Genomic DNA, 14,207 nt, shown 5'->3' on the forward strand with positions numbered 1-14,207 from the left:
TAACAACGTCCCGTACCAGGTGGGGTGTGTGACACCCACACGCACTTTAAAGGCATGTAACTCAGTTGGTAGTCACCGCTGGACTGATTTTGCAACGCTGATCGAAGCAGCAGTGTCATAATTCCAGCTACTGAGAATTTCAAATTCAGCACTTGCAAATTTTTAAAATTGTGGCTATTTTTAAAGGACTGGGGTGTATCACACCCCACCTCGTACAGCGAGGGTTAATGGTGGCTTTTTCATGCACTTTTAAAGTTAGCTTGTTAATTTTAATAAACAAGCGTAAATATGTACGAGTGCTCATCATCAACGTCTCTATTGTCTTTCAAATTACAAGCCTTGTGTGCTCAGAAGTCGTTTAACAGACGCCTTACGCCTCGCAGTTCAGTCAACTTCAAGACATGTTTTGCTCTGAAGTGTGCGTGAATCAGGGTTATCACTTATTTGTTGTCTTTAGTTTTTTTCGTTTCGGCCTTAATTCTTTTACTTTAAGTAAAATTCTTTTACTTTAAGTTCGATAGTTAAAAACTCATTTTGGCTGTCTTCTATATCGTGTCAGAATAGTTATCGCTATAAAAAAAATTCTTCGCTTAGAAAAAGCAAATCTTTTCAATTGCAAGTGGCGAAATCACATCTGGTATTTGTAGAAAAGTATAGAAGACTAGCTGTGCCCGCGACTTCGTCCGCGTGGAATAATGACTTTGGGTAGGCACTTTTAATAATTTAGTCTAATTATTTTACAAATAGCTTTTGCCCGCGACTTCGTCCGCGGAGAAGTCGAAAACGTTCTCATACGATTTTTAAATGATTTTAACGTTATTATCTAAAATGTTTGAATACTTATAAAATATAAAAATCTTAAAGGTTAAATAAACATGAAAATAAATATTTCTTATATTTTATGAATATGCAGCTCGGCCTTTGATCCGGTGAAAGTTACTCGGTGGTATTATCTTTTTACTACGAAATCGAAAACTACACCTACCGCAGTATTATTGGTAAACTTTTTTTTTATTTTCCTACGGGTGCTAGAATCACCAAGCTTCTAGCATGCCACTGGCCGTGGGAGAAGGAGCTTTTCCTCAAGACTACTCCCACGACCTCAAGGGCCTCCGCCAAAACTCTCGCGCGAAAATGAGTTTTTGTATATACAGCGCAAGCAGGTGCCCGCGGCATGACCGTCATGCATTGTTAGGCGAGCGCACGCAGCGGGCACCCACTCCGAGGTTAAGTGGAGGCCCCTAGAGTATAATAGTCTGTAACATGACATGATTGTAAAAAAATGCACTAATGAGTAGGTAATTAATATCAACTTTGAAGCAAATCACCACTAAAATAACTTTCTACCCCTTTTTAACATAGTTAGGGGGTGCATTTCACTAAAATACGAAACACATCTTCCATTAATTCTGTTATAGAATGCTTATGCGAAATTTGAAGTAGATTGAACGAAGGAATCTCGTTATCCCATACAAACTTTGCCACCCCTTTTTACCTCCTTAGGGGTAGAATTTTGGAAAATCCTTTCTTATCAGATGCTTACGTCTTACAAAGAACACACCGTCCAAGTTTCAGGTCTCTACGATCAGCGATTTAGGCTGTGCATTGATCCATCAGTGGCGCGCGCAGTACTTGATCATTATTTTGCTGCGATGATATTTTAAAACTGCGATATCTCCTAAGATATTTATTGAAATCGAATGGTGTAAAGGCCAAGTATGTTTAAAATTAAATAGGGTAAACCGTATAGCTATTGCCCACTTAAAGATTTCAAACACATTGAGATGAAAAATTAAAGAAAGTATTTTAATTATCGACCATTTATGACTTTTTTCTTATAACTCAATAAACTGTTAAATAGAATATTAACAGTTTTTAGTTAAAACTTACGTAACTTAGAAAATATTGAAATAAATTTAAAATCCTCCAAAAAGTACAGTCATTGCCCATTACTTACACTAATTGCCCACATCAAAGCACAGCAATTGCCCAGTATCTTAAAACAAAATAATCAATTTTAAAATGACAAAATAGGCTTTAAATAAACAAAACAAAACATTAAACTTAAATTCTAGTAGTACAGTCTTCAAAATTTCAAAATAAATTGGGTTTGGCCTTATTAACATATTATCAAATAGGTATTTCTTGAGCTGATGTTGATGAGTCAGAATCGGTAGAGACAGAATCATCTACTTCAAAACATAGATGACGCAAAAATTTGAATTTTATATGTAAATTTCATATGTATTTATTTTTTTATCTTCTTTGATATCAGTTCAAGTGGTTGCTCAAAATGTTCTATTAGCTGTTGGTTATTCTTCCCTAAAGTTGTATCTATTTCCTTACAATTAACATTTTCACTAGTAGATTTAACGTAGGATTTTCATTTTTTGTATTTGCGTTAGAATTTTTATCAATTTTTTCAAGCCAAACCATATTTTTTAGCAATTTATCTTGTAGATAAATTGTTGGATACATCTTGTACAGCTTCGATCGCTTTTTGCAAATTTTCTATGCTATATTGAACTTTTGGATAGTGAAAATCTTTGGCATAGTGAAAATGAAACATTAAATTTCAATATTTATGCCTGTAAATTGCAAAACAAGTCTAGAAATAAGCAACTTAAACACTGCTACTGCATGGTGGCAACACTCTAATAATAATTGCCCCGGACAATAACTATACATTAACATAATATGGCAATAACTGAAATGATGGTGGGCAATAACTAAAAATATACAGATTTACGTGCAGTGATTACCCACCGTTAAAATGACCATTAGAAATCAAATTTTATCAGTTATTTTCATTGATAATGGAGAAAACACTTATAATTTCATCATGACTATACACCATTAGTTGAATATTAAATAACTTGCAAAAAAAATTTAACCTTTAGGCAAGTAATTCCTTAGTAAAATTGTTAAAGTCTTTACCTGTTTGAGTAACATTTTCACCCGTCTTGACAAAATCAGCCATAACTGTTTTTTTTAGTGTTTCCTATTGTAAATTTTAAATCTACTGTACATTGATCTCTGAGCCATCTACTTAGTAAATTCAAATCTAACTAGAGTGATTCAAAGTCAGCACCTGACAATATTATTCTTAAAGCGGGCAATCACTACCAGTGGGCAATCACTCTCTGGTTTACCCTACTTGTGATGAATAACTTATTTATTTGGATAAGGATTAATATCATGTTTATGAAAAAACCTCCGCAAATAATGCATTAATATAAAACAGATTTCTTTTTGCATAAAAAGGGTTACTATGAGCCAACCTTAAAAGATAGACATATACTATCGCGGACTTTTTTTTAGAACTTTTAAAGGGGAACAATCCTGTCATACATGATTTTTGCGAAACTTTAACCGTTTACGCAGCGTCAGCTCTCAAAAGGAAAAAAATCACTGATTTGAAACATTCTTCATTGGTGCTCCGCTCCTATTGGTCTTAGCGTGATGATATATAGCCTAAAGCCTTCAGGAACTAACGGGCTATCCAACACAAAAAGAATTTTTCAAATCGGTCCAGTAGTTCCTGAGATTAGCGCGTTCAACCAAACAAACAAACAAACTCTTCAGCTTTATAATATTAAGTATAGATAACGTGATACTCTAGCTTGAAATTGTACTTACCTACAAACTCGAGTCCGAACAACTTCCAAGTGCCCCTCTTGGAGACGATGATCACCTGCGGACACACGTTGCGGTGGATCTGCTTGGCACTGTAGTGCAAGTAGTTCAGGGCTTCGATGATCTGAAAGAGAAAAAGAACTTGAGAATCTTTGACTAGAAATAATTATAATAATGTACGATAAATTTGGTTCACATAGTCAGTAGAGTTTAGAACAAAACATTCCATAAGCCCATTAAAAGTCTTCGAGCGTGAACGTATGGTGACACCTCAAGCTGAGGACTGTTTTGCATATTATATTGTTGTAGTACTTAAGTAAGGTGATATTTTGAAACAAAAACGTCAATTGTAGGTTCAAAATGTTTCATGACCAACAGCCGTTGAATGATAAATTAAACGATAATTGCGAATCGCCTTGAGCGAAGAATTGTTTCCGGTTTTCCCAAAACATCTTTCGTAAATTCGTATCCCAATTTAGGGGCGCCCACGGAAAAACAATCGGTCCAAAACTCCTTTGTTTAAGGAAAACTATCGGCATTCTTCTACCTTGTGGGTACAACTGATTGTACTGTTGTTAAGAGCTACCATGCGTCTGACATGGCTAAATGATACCGGCTCGCTCGGCCCGGGGGATGAACGCATCGTCAAATGTGATGAGTACATTTTTGCATGAATCTTTATAATTTCGATTTATTTAATAGTATAAGAAAGTAATTAGCATTTAGTAACATACTAGCTGACCCGGCGAACTTTGTTCCGCCTTAATGGCAATAAATAAGCAGACTTTTTTTTATTTCGAACGGGATAAAAAGTATCCTATGTCCTTCTCCTGGTTCTAAAGTACCTCCCTGACAATTTTCAGCTAAATCGGTTCAGCCGTTCTTGAGTTATAAGTGGAGTAACTAACACGACTTTCTTTTATATATATAGATATTTCAAAAATATCGATAACGATTGATAAACAAAACTCGCTATGCAGCTCAATAATACATAAAGGTAGCATCAGGAAGGCCCTGGATGCAGGCCGCTACCGACCGATCACCGACCGGCCTATGTTAAGCAGTGGACGTCCTGTGACTGAGATGATGATGATGATGATGATAAAATGCGGTCGCCATTTCCATGGAGGAATCCAAAAGGAGACAAAGATGCTGCTCCATTTTCTGTTACATCACTTATTCACTTGGAATGCGATAGTTCAACCAGACTAGGTAATATGGCCGCCTGCATTGTCCAAAACGTACTCGTACATTACTCAACAAAATGGAACGGTGCGCCATTGTGGAATAATTAATTAAGTGAAGAACTTTAGCCGAAGTTACCGCTATCGTCTTACCCGATAACTTTGAAACTTTGTAAACATAGGGCGAATAGAAATAGAAAAAGGGCCATTTAAAAAAATCTCGGATGTATATTAGTCAGATGAATTCCAGCCCTATTTAAACTAGTGAAATTAAATAATTATTTGACTTCACATTTTTGCTTTATGTTTTTTTTTAAGTTTTAACGCTTGGCACATATTATTATTTATGATTTAGTTACCGTGGCAACTTTTTTATTTTGGCTAAGTACCTACCTAGGTGCTTTAATTGGTGATCAGTCGTAGCGATTTTGATGTTTGTCGTGCCGTATTTTGAAGCTCTGAATATAGTATTATACATAAAATATAAATAAGTAAGATAGGTACGTAATAAAAGTGTCGCGACAACTCGAGTAACTACATAGGAGTTTGACGACCTGATGTCCATTAGCTACCCAAAAAGGATGCGGGGCGGGTGCTTCAAATTACATTTGAAATACAGTTTTGTAAAATAAACTTGGCTTTCGTTATACGTAACATAAAAATGGCGACCTGGGTTGTTTTTGGACTGTCATTTGTTTTATTTATTTTTAGTTTGATTTATTTTACGCCCGTATTCACAAAAATTACTAAGTATGAGGTCTCACAGTGCGCGTGAACGCACAGGGTCACACACGAACTAATCACAGAGCTCTATTCAACGCTGTGCGTTCGATTTGCTGCGTCACTTAAGCAAGCATTGTTTGTGAATATGGGTGTTAGTCTTCTTTACGTTTAAATTCAATAATTTATTTGCTAGAATACATAATTACATGCTCGTTTTACAAAGCAGATCTTATAGTAGCTAATATGATTCCCATGTATTCAGCCTGTAAGCAGACGTACATGACAGAAAGTTGGACTTTCCCTGCCCACTATTCCCAGATGGACCAGGAAAAGTACATAAGTAGCTGTTTTATTTCGGGTAGGTCGTTAAACAACACGTTAAACAAACTTGTAAAATATTCATTTTACAAGTTTTTTGGACCGAATGTTACCTACGTACTTAATTTTCGACGATGTATGAATTCGTTGGTACCCGAATAAAATATCCAGAGTACTAATGTACAAAGAAAACAGAGTAGGCTTGAAAACATCGTTTTAACGTCCTTAATAATTCTTCTGTAGTCAACAAACGTGGATTGTAAGTATCCAATAGCGGTACTTTTCCATCCCTGATGCTTAATCCGTGCACAGGCTATTAGAGACATGTTTTTCCATTCGACCGCAATAAAATATAGCTTCTTTTAGATCAACATTATTACTTCGACAAGTTATTTAATTTGGAAGCAAATTTCTCGGCGGCTCGACTGTTACTCGTAGCGATGGGGGTCTTCCAAACTTTTAGACTACAAGGTTTATTATTTTAGCACCCGGCGGCGACTTGATTAAACTTGCTGCAACAACTTGCTTATTAAGTATAACGCGATTTTTGAACAAACCACAAACCGATACTAATTTTCGTTGTGTGGTTGTGAATTTGGCAGCAACTAATTACTTACCAATACAAATAAATCAGACCCAGTTTTAGAAGTAGGTACGAGTACTTTAATAATTGTTATTGTTTCTAATAAACGAGTATCTGACATTGTAATGTATACAAAATTACAAATTGTAACGCCACCGTAAAATTGTAAACGCCGTCAGTTTATAACATAACGTGTAAACCCGTTGGTTAAAAATAACAGAGTTAAAAATTTTACGGTGACATATTTATATACTATTTGGTACTGACTGCTATACCTAAACTTGTTGCCCGTTTTTCAATAGCTAGGTAGGTACTTTATATTTTCCTTTACAGCAATATTTCATAAAGCCGATCACTTGCCGGTAGGTAACTCAATTTATAAATGTCTGCGGTGTAATCGATTGCCCACTTTTTCTATTGCAATTTAATATAGAATAGAAATTTTATAAAGTTCCTAAGATAAGGTTGAGTAAAATCTTTTTTACAGATATCCTTGCCAAGTTTAGATCACCATCATCTCAGCCATAAGACGTCCACTGTTGAACATAGGCCTCCCTCAGTCCAGCGCATTTCTGCTACCTCTATGGTGTCGTCTGTCCACCTTGTGGGTGGACGTCACACGCTGCGTCTTCCGGTGCGCGGCCTCCACCAATTTTAGGTAGGTTGTTTTTTTTTCCGATTAATTTACATAGATAGTTTTATACATAGGTAGTAAACTCAATTGACAAAGTTAAATTAATAACCATTCTGTTTGATAACTATTAATTAGTTAAACGCGCCTATATCTTTCTACTTATAAGTAGCTATGTATCGACGTTGTAAAAACTCTATCTGTGTTAAAAGGCCCCAAAATCTTCTTGCGGACTTGATGATGACATTTTAGATAAAAAGTAATTGAAGGGCAAACTTTTAATGGACTGTTCCAGGTACATCGTGAAAAAACAACAAAGCGGCTTAAAGAAGGGCAAGTAGATACTTAAGCGCCTCAATTTTGATGGCGTTGACTGGATCCCTCAAACTTTGATTATTTTTATTGATGAATATTACACAGAAATGATATTTATTATCTTGCAAACATAAAAAGTCAAACAAGCAGACAACATAATATGACAGCGACACATAGCGCATAACTAACGCACATTTCTGTAGTGTTTTTATAGTTTGCAGTTAGCACCCTACTATGGAAAACTGTCAGATATGCGAGCCAAGCTAAACTAACTTAGTAGCTCCTGGTCCACTACCAGCTTAATAGTAATAAATGGGCTGTTAGGTTTTCAACTATTTCACAGTTCCATCGTTTTTATTTCAATGAATAGATCGAAAGTGTCAAGCAACGGGTTTTGACAGAGGCATCCCAAGCCAATTTAGAAAAGTTCTTTGTCTAGTTTGACTCAGTCGGAAATCGCCATCGGGTTGTCAAATAAGTTTCTATACATCTACGGTGTAAGGAGAATAAGTGAGAGTGGTATTTGTAGTATCCTTTTATTTTGAGATGGGTATAGTAGTTCCTATCTAATTACTAATGACTGAGGACGTCACACGCTGCGTTTTCCGGTTCAGCAGTGGACGTCCTATGGCTGAAATGATGATGATGATGAATGTTTTGATCCTAGAAACTTGAGGCAAGTCGATGCAAAGAAAAGCTCGAAGCCCCATTCACGCTTGACCGGTTTTTTCTTAAACCTTGAATAGTTAATTAAATAGGTATCCTCGACTAGATAGGCTCTTTCAAGGAAAAATTCCGCCATTAACAATTCTCTGTAACTTTTTTTATTTTGGTAATTACTCTAAATTGTTAAAATGAATATCTTGACGGGCTTCCTGAATTAATAGGGACTGTGTTAATTAATATTTGTTTCGTAAACTCTCTTGCTTCGCGAAATCAAACTTTGCCATTGCGAATAGATACTGAAACTTCTTGCTGGTAAAAGGTTGATCTTAAGCCTCCAAAAAATATTGTACTCGAAAGTATAAGATTTAATATAAACACATATTGTGTTTACACCAGAAAAAAAAAACGATTTACAAAATTTCACGCATTTTTGGCTACATTATTATTCTTGTACAATAGGAAAAGCATTAAATTTTTCTTTTGTGTTTATTCACACAATTGTGTTTCTTTGTTTCTTACATTTTCTTATTGTCTCTAAAGTCTGCGAGACGGTTTCTTTTTTATGTATGAACACATGAAATTAAGGGCCATGAGAGCCTGCGAAATATTTTATGAGAAGAAATAATGGGCATTGAATATGTTCTATGAATCTGAATAATAAATGATTACTTTTACTAAAAAAAACTCTGAAACGAGAAGGAAATGAAAAACACATCTCTAAATCTAGGGTTCGTATACTAAAGCGGCTTTTTGATTGATTAAAGTTGATTAATTTCTGTAATAACAGGGATTGAACCAATTGGTTCAATTAAATATTTAAACCAATTAAAACTTTGATTCCATTCTAGTGATTGGTTATTAGTTCCATGGCAACTTCTACTTGATAAAATAGAGTTCATGAAATGTGTATAATGAGATAGTCCCGTATTAACACATAAGTGTAGTCTGTTTAAATTCAACTATGCCTGAGCTTGAATCGAGTTTGAGCGTCATCTTATAACACCTATACCCTTCTCTCATAGCTATTAAATCCAACGCTCATCTAAAATAGGGAATGGAGCCTTTTCATGCGAAAACTGTTACGGCAACTCAATTTAATGCATTTTATATTCGAGCCGCGCCGATGAGAACTTTATAATATCTGCATAAGTGTGAAGCGAGGCGACGGAAATGATTGGGTTAGAGCCACAGCACACTCTACTTTTAGTATCAGCGATCGGCGATTTGCAGCTTTTTAGAAGCTTAATACAGCGACCACCCATTCCACACCGCACACTTAAAAACCACGTTTCAGATCCATATACCGTCACTGGCAACACACACTGGTCAAAGACTTTTGACTTGAGACACTGCGGTATTTTGGACGTGAGTATGTCGCGGAGCTTCCCGAACGCACTGCCCATCCGAGTTGGATTCGACGATTGATCTCTTTTTCGTTCTTAAAAACGCCAAACGCGGTTATTGAGTCGCTTTTCGGAAGCTCAAGGCAGCGACAGCAGTCGTTAAACGTGCAATTGTGATACAGTGTCCGCACGAAGTCACGAAATCGCGATGCTGCATCGATAGAGTCTGTCCAGATGACGCGTTTTTACTCGCGAGTTTTGAATCGCGGGATAGTGAGGTACTAGAGGTTCATACATTCGGTCCACATGCAGCGCGATTCAAAACGCGCGTCATCTGGACATGGCCATAGAGTCGCTAAAACGCGCGATTCCGATACTGCAATCGAGCGCAGAGAGTCGCTAAAACGTGTTTCAGCATCGATACAGTCGCAAAATCGCCGATCGTCGATGCTAAAAGTAGTCTGTTTGCTGTAGCCTTAATCTTGAAAGCGAGCGGAGCTGGAGTGAGTTTATTCTATGAACTAAATCCTACCGCAACTTTGTTCGCGTGAACTTCACGATTAGATTGATTTGGATAAACTGCTTTGGCTTTGATGTCGTGTTAAATTACACAAGCCACAGCTGTGAATTATATTATCTTTTATTGGCATGGTGGTTATTATTATGTAGAGATAAATCTCTGAAATCGTGTTAAAACACGTCATAATAATATTTATTGATTGGTTTTATTTATCAACAACATGAGTAAAGGGTATCCTTTACTCATGTTGTTGATAAATAAAACGGACGTACGACATAAGTAGGTACGTATGTACCTACTTATGATAGCTATATCGTGATATATTATGTACCTTCCATTCAAACCCCAATATATTTCAGTTTACTTCGTTGCTGTGATGTAGAGAGATTACTTACGGCGTGTGTATTTTTGCTTAAATTATTTTTTCCAAGCTGAGCAGACTAATAAATCATCTTAAACGGTTTTGTGTAGGCTAAGGATTTTAAAAGATTTCGATATTGGAGCAAGGTTTTTTCTTATTTGAGCAACGTTTTCAGCAAGATTTCATTACTTGTATAGTTTAATCAATTTTAGGAAAAGTATTTTTGGGTTGGTTATTGGTTTTATTTTTAAAAAAGTCTTTACAATAATCTAGTCCAATCTAATTTACATTCTTACGAACATAATCAGGCCACGACATATTGACCATTCAAAAGTTTTTTGTAAATATAAATAGCACGTATATAATAAGTATTTCTTACTCTTGCCGATCGACAAATTTTAACATTATTGCTGTGATCAAATATGTTTAACCGACTGTAAAAATAAGAAGTATCTTAACCCATTAAAATTGTAAAAGATTTTTGTAGCAAGGGGTTGAAACGGTCAAAATTATCTGGGCGATGAGGAAAAATCATCTTATTGCTCAAATATTACATTATTAATAACAGCTTTTTTAAGCAATTATAGACCCATATAAGGGCACATAGCTCGTAAAGTCGATGGCCGATGGGGCAGAAAAGTTCTCGAGTGGCAACCACGGGCTGGAAGACGTAGCGTGGGCAGGCCTCCTACTAGGTGGACCGACGATCTGGTGAAAGTCGCGGGAAGAGCCTGGATGCGGGCAGCGCAGGACCGGTCGTTATCGAAATCCTTGGGAGAGGCCTTTGTCCGGCAGGGGACATCATTTGGTTGAAACGAACGAACGAACGAACAGCTTTTTTATAGTCCACTAGGATTCCGCTCGCGGCTTCGCCCGCGTGGAATTTTGTCTGTCACAGAAAAATTTATCGCGCGCGTCCCTGTTTCAAAAACCGGGATAAAAACTCTCCTATGTCCTTTCACGGTTCAAATAAAATCGGTTCAGTGGTTTAGGCGTGAAAGCCAGACAGACAGACAGACAGAGTTACTTTCGCATTTAATAATATTATAGTATAGATTTAAAACGATTTTTGCTCTGTACTTTGCTTTATCTAAAGCGATTAGTATGATGTTACTTTGTTTGAAGCCTGGTATGTATCAATATATGTATGTATTACATAAAAGGTATAACCCAAGGATCGAGAAGTAATTAGGGGCGATCCTAGTTTCCAAAAGGTCCAGTGTATGGTACTCGACCTTCGAGTCTATTAATTCAGAGATTAATCCTTCAAGGCCCGCGAATCTAGACACAATAGATAATCAATTGTTATGACATTAATGAATGCCGTCTGGGACTCAAGCGGTTAATGAAGCTTTATTATATTACGGACAGATTAATAAATTGATTAAACTATACTTTCATAATCAATGGTACCTACTTTGATCAAGGCATCTCGGTTATGAAATTCTTCTTTTGATTGTAAAATTTATTAGAATTTTTCTAGCATAGTAAAATGATAAAAAAAAGCCGCCGCCCGCGACTTCGTGCGTTTGGATCCCCTTTTACCCCCTTAGAAATAAGAAAGGATTTTACGAAACTCGGGTGGTTTAGGCGTGAAAGCAAGACAGACAGACAGAGTTACTTTCGCATTTATAATATTGGTATAGATAGTAGGATAGTAGGATTAAGATATAAAATATTGGTGATGACTGTGAACCGCTGTGTTGCTCACCGCGCGTGTGTCTTGTTTTACAACAGCAAGTTTTCGCAGCAGCTTTGTGCTCACGCGTAGGGTTGCCAGGTCCAAAAACACAAAAGCCGGACTCGGTGCTTAATTTGGCCGGACATTTTACCCTAAAAGCCGGACACGCCTTTTTTTGCCATGTCACGGGGGGGGGGGGGGGGGGTGCAATAGCTCATAGGTAATCTATCATCTATCTTCGAATCGGTAGCTCAACATTCTGGTACGCTCATGTGTACTGGGCTGGGCGCGGCAGCCACATAAAGAGCCTAACAAAAGCCGGACAGGCCGGACAAGTCTCTAAAAAGCCAAACATGTCCGGCTAAAGCCGGACACCTGGCAACCCTACTCACGCGGCGCCTCGTTAATAATTCGCGCGCGCTCACACTACAATGGCCGACACTAAACACGAATAAAAGGCGACACAGTTATTCCGTAAACAACAGGAATGCAAAAATAACGTTTCCTTCAGGTGAATATCTCTGTCTCGGTTAATAGAAGTATTGTTTCAGAACTCTTTTGTCTTATGTATTTGTATATAACTTTATTTTTGATTATTTTTGATCTGTTGTAAAGTTGTCGCATTGTGAGTTTATTTTTATATGTTAATGTTAAGTTGGCTTAGAAATAGATGTATAATGTTTGCTTCTTCTCTATAATGAAAGGAAAAAACTGCGTGAATGCTAATGGTACTAAGATACTTCAACTATATTTAGAGTGTTTGAAAGTTATTTTAAAACGAAATGAAATGCAGTTTCTGTGAACTGTGAAGAGCAGTGAAGAGATCTGCTGCAAGATAAATTATTTATCTCTTCATCTTTACTAATATAAAAAATAGAAGATAAGACAGAGCGATATGCGGGTGATTTTATTGACCTGGCTTATTTATTTTTAGCAACGCGTTGAATTTATAAATAGGAGAGTGGGTGGGCCTTTGCCTAAGCTTGCTGACCCTGGGTGTTTGTTAATGTATTCGATCACCTTTCTGAGGTCCGCCTTTATGTTGGCTCATGTATAATAAGCTTTTTACTAGGTTTATGAATATTATATTTATGAATAGGTTTAAGGCTTTTTAAGGAAAAATAAACGACTCATGCCCGCTTTCAACATCAATCCAATAAATTTTTAAGTGACCACTATGGTAACCCTCTAAAAATTAGGGATTGATGGTGAAAACGGGCATGAGTTATTTAAAGATTAGTTCATACTTAGACTACCTACTACTACCTACTATAATATTATATTATTATTATTAGACAAAATGTAGATCAAACCATAGATAAAAGAAACACAAGGTTTTTTTAAGTGTAACTACTATAATATCTTAGACAGAGAGATACATTTATTATATTATTTTAATCAATCAATACTATTTTAAGAGGAAACGGTTTGTCCTACCTAAGGGACACAACTTTATTTTATGTCCAAGTCTAGGCGTATTTGCGTTCAAGGTTCCGCCACCGGATAGCCCGGGTTCAACGCTTCATTGTTAATTATTTTACCCGCCTACGCTTTCATCCGCGCTAAGCTGTGTGCATGAACGCGTACTAAGCCTGTCTACCGACGTGGAACCAGTTTTTCCGGTTTTCAATTATTATTCAGTTTTATTCGCACCGACTCGTACGCTGTGTGTAGTTTTGACTACGACGGCTGATTGTACTACGAAGCTACGTTCGTAGAAGCTCGTAGCTACGAACTACTACAGGGTTATTGTCGGGTGTCGGCGGCAGTTTTAAGTGTGGTGTGAACGCAGCCTAATTTGGTGAAATACTACTCACAAAGAGGCACGCAGCTGAATGATTAACAAGAAATTATACAAATTCTAATACCACTTAACTGCTTAGTTATGTTTTAGTAGTGAGTGTTCATAATTAAATATTATGTACTTATATCAAATGTGTGTGTGAATAATCGGATAATCGGAATTGCCTTGGAATAAACTACTCCACTACAGATTTCACAGCATTGTTACAGGATTTGGCCCCTATACCTTCACTTCACTTCCTGGCTCCTCTCCTAACTCGTTGACCCCTAATAAGGGAAAGTTTCATGTTTACACTTTTGGTTGAGGGAAGCGCTGGGTGCGGGAAGTTTGATCCGAGCATTCCGAGTGTCATAATTGTAAACGTGTGCACTAATGGGTAATTTAGCGTGTACTGATAACACTCAAACATTAGCGGAAGAATGGTGGGGCGCGTCTTCGTGGA

Source organism: Ostrinia nubilalis, chromosome Z, assembly GCF_963855985.1.
Source record: "Ostrinia nubilalis chromosome Z, ilOstNubi1.1, whole genome shotgun sequence".
Classification (NCBI taxonomy): domain Eukaryota; kingdom Metazoa; phylum Arthropoda; class Insecta; order Lepidoptera; family Crambidae; genus Ostrinia; species Ostrinia nubilalis.